We start from the raw sequence: 7,579 nt of genomic DNA, 5'->3' as shown, positions 1-7,579 counted from the left end.
CGTTCTTTATCTTATGAATCTGGGTGGAACGGAAGTATGACCTTGGTTCTAATTGAGTTCTTGTATAACTTGGAATAGCTCTTTACTTGGACAACAGCTTGAAAACAATTTCTCCTAAATTTCTAATTATCTGGACTTAACGGGATACGTGACATATAATCCTCTTATATTTGGGTAATTAGGATTTTTGTGGCATATAAACTAGAATTGAACTTCACCCTCTAATTGGAATTAAGTGACCAAGGAATTGGCAGTTGATAAAGGTTAGAGGAGACTAAAAAGGTCTAAGAAATTAGGGTTTATTCACATATAGTTTGTCATGAATTGAATTTTGCATGATTAAAATAGTTATTAAGAAAAGTCAATCCGGAAGATAGATATCTCTAAAGCCTTAACTGTTTGCTCCATATATATTTCACTTCAATTTACTGCTTGTTTTCTAATTCTCTGAATTACTGTTTGATGCATTTGAACTCTCAACACTTTTTTCTGTTTGTCTAAATAAGTAAATCACGCAATCATTGTTGCTTAGTCCATCAATCCTCGTGGGATCGACCCTCACTCACCTGAGGTATTACTTGGTATGATCCGGTGCACTTGCCGGTTAGATTGTGGGCTATAAATTTCGCACCAAGTTTTTGGCGCCGTTGCCGGGGATTGATTGACAACTATTAGTTGTTTGATTGCTTAGATTAGGCATTTTAACTTTAATTTTATTTAATTTTGCACTTTAATTTTCAAAATTTTTAGCTACAATTTTTTCGTAATTTCTGAAATTAAGTTTGGTGTCCCCTAGTTATTTTTATTTTAAATTTTTCTAATTATTTTTCTTAATAATTTCAAAAATTTTGTCCTAAATTTACTTACAATTTTTGAATTTTATTGCCTAGTTTATTTAGTATTTTTATTTTATTTCTTTACACAGGTTACCTCACCGGGAATTCTCTGCACTCTAACGTAGAGATTCTCACTTTTTTCTTATCTTCTATCTGTTTATGAGCAGAAATAGGGACAAGGAACCTCTTATAGATTTTGATCCTGAACCTGAACGGAATTTGAGGCGGCGTTTGCAACAAGCTAGACTTTACAAGGCTAGTGAAAATATGAGTGGTACTCTTGAAAGAGAAGCTGCAGAGTCCACCATAGATCAAAATCATGCTGCGAATCCCAATATGGCAAATCTGAATGAGAATGAGCAACCTAGAAGAGTGCTTGGGTCATACACTACTCCTAATGTATATCTTTATGGAAAAAACGTTGTGGTGTCTCCCATAGCTACAAACAACTTTGACTGAAGACCCAAATCATGGACTTCCTCATGAAGACCCAAATCAATTTATTTCTAATTTCCTGCAAATTTGTAATACTGTGAAGACCAATGGAGTGAATTCTAAGGTATACAAACTCATGCTCTTCCCATTTGCTGTGAGGAATAGAGCAAAGCTGTGGTTAGATTCTCAATCCAAGGAGAGTCTGGATACTTGGGACAAGGTGGTCACTGGATTTCTGACTAAATTTTTCTCCTACAAAAGCTGACCAAGCTGAGGGTGGAGGTTCAGACCTTCAGACAGAAGGATGGTGAGACCCTTTATGAAACCTGGGAGAGATTCAAGCTACTGACCAGGCAATGCCCTCCGGACATGTTTTCTAAATGGACTCAGCTGTATATCTTTTATGAGGGCTTATGTGAAATGTCCAAGATGTGTTTAGATAATTCTGCAGGTGGTTCATTGCACATGAAGAAGACATTGGAGGAGACTACTGAGCTCATTGAGTTGGTTACTAACAACCAATACTTATACTCATCGAACAGGAATCCTGTGAATTCTGGGACTCCTCAGAAGAAAAGCATTATGGAAGCAGAAGCTTTTGATGCTCTTCTTGCTCAGAACAAAATTTTGTCTCAGCAGATGAATTTAATTACTCAACAATTGAGTAGGATGTAGATTTTAACTGTCAACATTCAGAACGCACCTCAAGAGGCCCCTTATGACATGACTAGTAGCTCTATGCATGGTGAGAATTATGATTATGTTCAATCTTCTTCTGAACAGGTCAATTACATGGGGAATGCTCCTAGAAACCCCAATAATGATTCATACTCTAAGACCTATAATCAGGGGTGGAGAAATCACCCAAATTTTAGGTGGAGAGAGCAACCTCAGTGATCACAGAATTTTAACAATAATTCTCAGGGCAGTTTTCAGCAGAATAATCATAATAACTGCCAGTTTCAGTCTCATCATCAACAACCACCTCAACAGGCAAATTCTCAACCCCAGAAGAACACTGATATGGAAGCAGTACTGAATCGTTTTATGCAGAAAACTAGAGCTTCCCTCAGAAACTTGGAGGTGCAAGTAGGCCAGTTGAGTAAGCAAATACCTAAGAGGCCTCTAAGTACATTTCCTGGTGATACAGTGGTGAATCCAATAGAGTAATGCAAGGTTATCATCTTGATAAGTAGACAAGTGACAAGTACGGAAGCACAAGTTACTGAGCAGCCAGTTGAAAAAAGAAGCTCCAGAGCAGACTGAAGACACAGTAGTACACACCCCTCCTAGGCGTTCAGATAACCCCTTCCTAGTCTCTCTTGACACTCATCCTACATTGCCTAAAGCTCCTAAGTACAAAACTAAGATGCCATATCCTCAGAGACTTCTAAAGTAGACCAATGACAAGCAGTTTTCAAAGTTCTTGAAAGTTTTCAGAAAGTTACAAATCAATCTTCCTTTTGCGGAGGTTTTGGAGCAAATTCCTCTTTATGTTAAATTCATGATGAAGGAGTTGTTGTCAAAGAAGAAGCCTTTAAAGGGAGATGAGACAGTGGTCCTGACTAAGGAATGTAGTGCCATAATTCAGAATAACTTGCCAAAGAAGATGCCAGATCCAGGGAGCTTTCAAATTTCATGCACCATTGGAAGCACAACCTTTGAGAAAACATTATGTGATCTAGGAGCAAGCATCAATTTAATGCCCTTGTATGTGATAAAGAAGTTGCAAATCCAAGAGGCACAACCCACAAGGATAGCATTACAGATGGCAGACAAATCTATAAAGCCTGCATATGGATTAGTGGAGAATATCTTGGTCAAAATGGGTAAGTTCTTCCTCCCAGCAGATTTTATGATTCTTGACACGGGAGAGGATGAGAATGCCTCTATAATTCTAGGAAGACATTTCCTAGCCACTGGAAGAGCTCTAATTGATGTAGAAGTGGGTGAATTAGTGCTTAGAGTGCATAATGAGCAACTGATCTTTCATGTCTTCAAATATATGCATTCAGCAGGTGAAAAGGAAAGGTGCATGCAGACTGAGCTTATCAATCCAAACCTTCAAGAACCCCCTGATGATGCACAACAGAATCTGCAGCTCAAACCTTCTTTGTTGACAATCAATAAAATTTCTGCTGACATCAACCCTAAGTTTGGTGTCAGGAATGCATCATCTACCAAGGAGGAGGTTCCCAAAAAGAAGAAAGTACCCAAGGGATGGAGAAACAAAAAGATTCCCATTGAAGACTTCTCCCCAGGAATGAAGGTGGTATTCACTGCATGTCCAATCCTGCCTCATACAGTGAACAAGATCCTGTCTCTTGAGCATATAGAGTTGATCAATGGGAGCACAGGAAAGAAGTTCACAGTGAGGGGTGAAGAGTTAAACCCCTATGATCCTCCTCCCTAGAGGAGCTGACCGTCAAGCTAGTGACAGTAAAGAAGCGCTTGTTGGGAGGCAACCCAACTACTAATATCCTTGGTTCTGCAGTTACTTTGGTTTTAATTTTATAGTTCTTTTGATTTTAGCATTATAGTTATTTTAGTTCTGGTTTTAAATTACTTTTTCTCAATTTTTTTTAGAATTTTTCATGTTTTACATGTGTTTTGGTCATGCAGAGTGATTAGAACAGAAACAGGAGCAATTAAAAGGAATTTTTGACACCTTGGAGTTTTTCTTTGCTTGGGGACAAGAAAACTTTTAAGTTTGGTGTTTTAGAATATGCTCTCTATTTAGCTTATCATCAGTGGCACCATGGGGAGATGAATGTTCTTCATGGAGGAGCACAGTCGGAGGAACGAGATGGCCACTAGCATAACTGAGGTGGTTGAGTTTCTCTCATTCTATTTCCCCTTCCGTTCTTATTTTGTTGTCTTCTGTTTTCTGTTGTTTAGATTTCCTGCATGATTTTTAGTACTTTCAGTTCTTAGATTTAGTTTCATTCTGTCATTTGATTTTAGTTTAAAAAAATGTCTCATGTATTGCTTACTGAGCTTGAATTCAAAAGAAAAATATGTATTGCATGAGAAATAGAGTTTATAACAAAGAGTAGTCTTAATTACTTAAATGTGGTGGTATTCTTTGTGATTCTGAATGCATGACATGAACAGTGCATATTTGAGTTTGAGTCAAGGGATGTTGATGTATAAGGAACATGAATTTAGAGAAATATTATGAATTCTTTGAAGTTAGTGAAAGCTTAATCCTTGAAGCAAAAGAAACAGCAAAAGAAAAGAAAAAAAATATAAAAAACAAGGTCCAAGACTCTGAGCATCAATGACTAGGGAGGTCAGACATGATTAAAAGCTCAAAGAGTTGTTTTCCTAGTCATATACTTGGGATGTAGATGTGTCAAGTAACCCTTGAGACAGAACACTAAGAGTCGAGATCAAATACAGTTAACAGAGTATGCCAAAGGCTTTGAGCACCACTGTCTGGGAGTAACTGAAAGAAAAATCAGAACTTCAAGAAAGTTTTCCAGTTAAGTACTTGTGGTGTTTTTGTGTCAAGTGAAGCTTGAGATGAAACATTTAAAGTCACGGCTAGGCTCAAGGTTCAAAGCACCAAAGAAAAGAGAATTAAAGGAAATTTTTTGTATTCAAGGATTAAACTGAAGTATAAAGGATTAGAGAATTCATAATATTATCCAGATTCTAACTTCGAATGACAATGACATTCCTCTTATTCAAAGGAGAGTGAGATGCCAAAACTATTAAGTGTTGAAACAGATAAACCCCATTTCAAGAAGAGACATGAGCCTAATTGAACTCTCACTTCTCATGCAAATTCACATCTTAATCATGTATTAGTTTTGGTTTCTTGACCGCAAGCAACAATTCAAGTTTGGTGTTGTGATGCGTGAGCATCTTTCCTATCTTTTCCTAGTGAATTTGTATTCAAATTATTGAGTTTAATCAAGAATTAAACATCCTCTAGCTACTATGAATGCTACTTTGAGCTGTTTGCAATCCTATTTATTTCAGGTAATATTCAGATAGATTTGATGGAGTTTCTGTAGAAAAAGAGAAGAAAGTGAATGATGCTGTCAACTCTGACCTCCCTGCACTCCAATAGGAATAACTTTAGCTACAGAAGTCCAATTGACATGATTCTAGTGGCATTAGAAAGCTAACGTCCAGAGATTTACAATGATGTATAATAGTGCACACTTCTTCTCCAGCACACTCAGCCTCAACAGCGCCAAACTTGGAATTCTCCAAGTTTGGCGCCAGGAGCACTACACAAGCCCCATTGCTTTTGGCCTCAGTGAAGCGAAACTTGAGATACCTCAAGTTTGGCGCCACAAACTCATTCTCTAAGGAAAGTGTACTAGCTTGCTGAAGCCAAACTTGAGATATCTCAAGTTTGGCGCCAGCAAGGAAAACTTTGAAGGAGTGCTTACGGACTTGATGAAGCCAAACTTGAGATACCTCAAGTATGGCACCAGCTAAGGAGACTTGAAGAATTGCATTCGGGTGTGTTGAAACCAAACTTGGATTCTCCAAGTTTGGTGCCACCTACTCTAAACCAAGTGGTCCCCACGCTGTACAAGGCTTGCACGGATTATTTATTAAGTTTTGATTAAACTTTATTTTATTTTTAAAATAGGAAAAGATATTATTTAGTTTTAGGAAATATAATTTACATTAATTAGGATTGATATCTCTTGTCTGCGTACCTCATTCCGCAATTTACAGTTTTTCAGAATCATTGTTTACTCTCTGAACCATGAGCAACTAAACCTCCACTGTTAAGGTTAGGAGCTCTGTCTATTGTATGGATTAATACTATTATTTTTCTATTTTAATTCATGTACTGATTTCCATTTCAAGAATTGTTTTCTTTCTTTATCTTTTGAATATGGGTGGAACGGAAGTATAACCTTGGTTCTAATTGAGTTCTTGTATAACTTGGAAAAGCTCTTTACTTGAACAACAGCTTGAAAATAATTTCTCCTAAATTTCTAATTATCTAGTCTTAACGAGATACGTGACATATAATCCTCTTATATTTGGGTAATTAGGGTTTCTGTGGCATATAAACTAGAATTGAACTTCACCCTCTAATTGGAATTAAGTGACCAAGGAATTGGCGGTTGATAAAGGTTAAAGGAGACTAAAAAGGTCTAAAGAATTAGGGTTTAGTCACATATAGTTTGCCATGAATTGAATCTTGCCTGATTAAAATAGTTAGTAAGAAAAGTCAATCCGGAAGATAGATATCTCTGAAGCCTTAACTGTTTGCTCCATATATATTTCACTTCAATTTACTGCTTGTTTTCTGATTATCTGAATTACTGTTTGATGCATTTGAACTCTCAACACTCTTTTCTATTTGTCTAACTAAGTAAATCACGCAATCATTGTTGCTTAGTCCATCAATCTTTGTGGGATTGATCCTCACTTACCTGAGGTATTACTTGGTACGACTCGGTGCACTTGCCGGTTAGTTTGTGGGTTATAAATTCTGCACCACCTATCTAGCCGACCTCCATGAAGTCTTTCACTAACTGCGGAAATACAACATGCGGTTAAATTCAGGAAAATGTGCATTCGGAGTACTTGGTGACAAAATCCTTCGGTTTTCTGCTGACACACAGGGGAATTAAGGCAAACACCAACAAATGCCAAGCCATCATACGAATTCAATCATCCAAAATACCAAAGGAAGTACAACAACTCACTGGTCGACTTGCTACTCTATCAAGGTTTTTGCCTGTAGCTGCAGCACGATTTTATCACTTCTTTAACACCCTTAGAAAAGCCAAAAAATTCACTTGGACCGACGAGTGTGAACAAGCATTCAACAACTTTAATAATCTCATTAGTTCACTACCAATTCTTCGAAAACCACAACATGGTAAATCTCTCTACTTATACCTTTCAGTTTCAACTCATGTAGTTAGCTCTGTACTTGTCACAGAAATAGGTAACAAACAATGTTCAGTTTACTTCATAAGCAAGGTGCTACAAAATGAAAAGACAAGATACCCAACCATAGAAAAGCTAGTGTTCGCTTTAATAATCACAGCCAGGCACTTACAACATTATTTTCAGAACCACCAAATCATAGTTCGGACAAGTCAACCACTCTGACAGATATTATCATGACCAGACCTGGAAGGACGACTAATCAAATGGTCAGTCGAATTATCAGAATTCGACATCTTCTATCAATTAAGAGAGTCGTTGAAGGCTCAAATATTGGCTGATTTTGTCACTGAATTTACAACAATAGAAGAAGTCCTGCCAGTGTGGGAACAATATATCGACGGAGCTACCAATGAAGGGGTTACGGAGCAGGA

The 7,579-nt window shown here is 37.3% G+C and overlaps 1 non-coding gene across 1 annotated transcript; it reads right to left on the bottom strand.

The window, feature by feature from the left end:
• Window positions 1-1,538: 1,538 nt before the first annotated feature.
• On the bottom strand, window positions 1,539-1,646 carry LOC112787914 (small nucleolar RNA R71). The gene has a single exon (XR_003195298.1). It is a non-coding gene; the product is annotated as a small nucleolar RNA R71 (small nucleolar RNA).
• Between the last annotated feature and the right edge of the window lie 5,933 nt (window positions 1,647-7,579).

Source organism: Arachis hypogaea, chromosome 20 (genome assembly GCF_003086295.3).
Source record: "Arachis hypogaea cultivar Tifrunner chromosome 20, arahy.Tifrunner.gnm2.J5K5, whole genome shotgun sequence".
Taxonomy (NCBI): Eukaryota; Viridiplantae; Streptophyta; class Magnoliopsida; order Fabales; family Fabaceae; genus Arachis; species Arachis hypogaea.
Note: the sequence above shows the minus strand (reverse complement) of the source record. Positions and strands in the feature narration are given on the sequence as shown.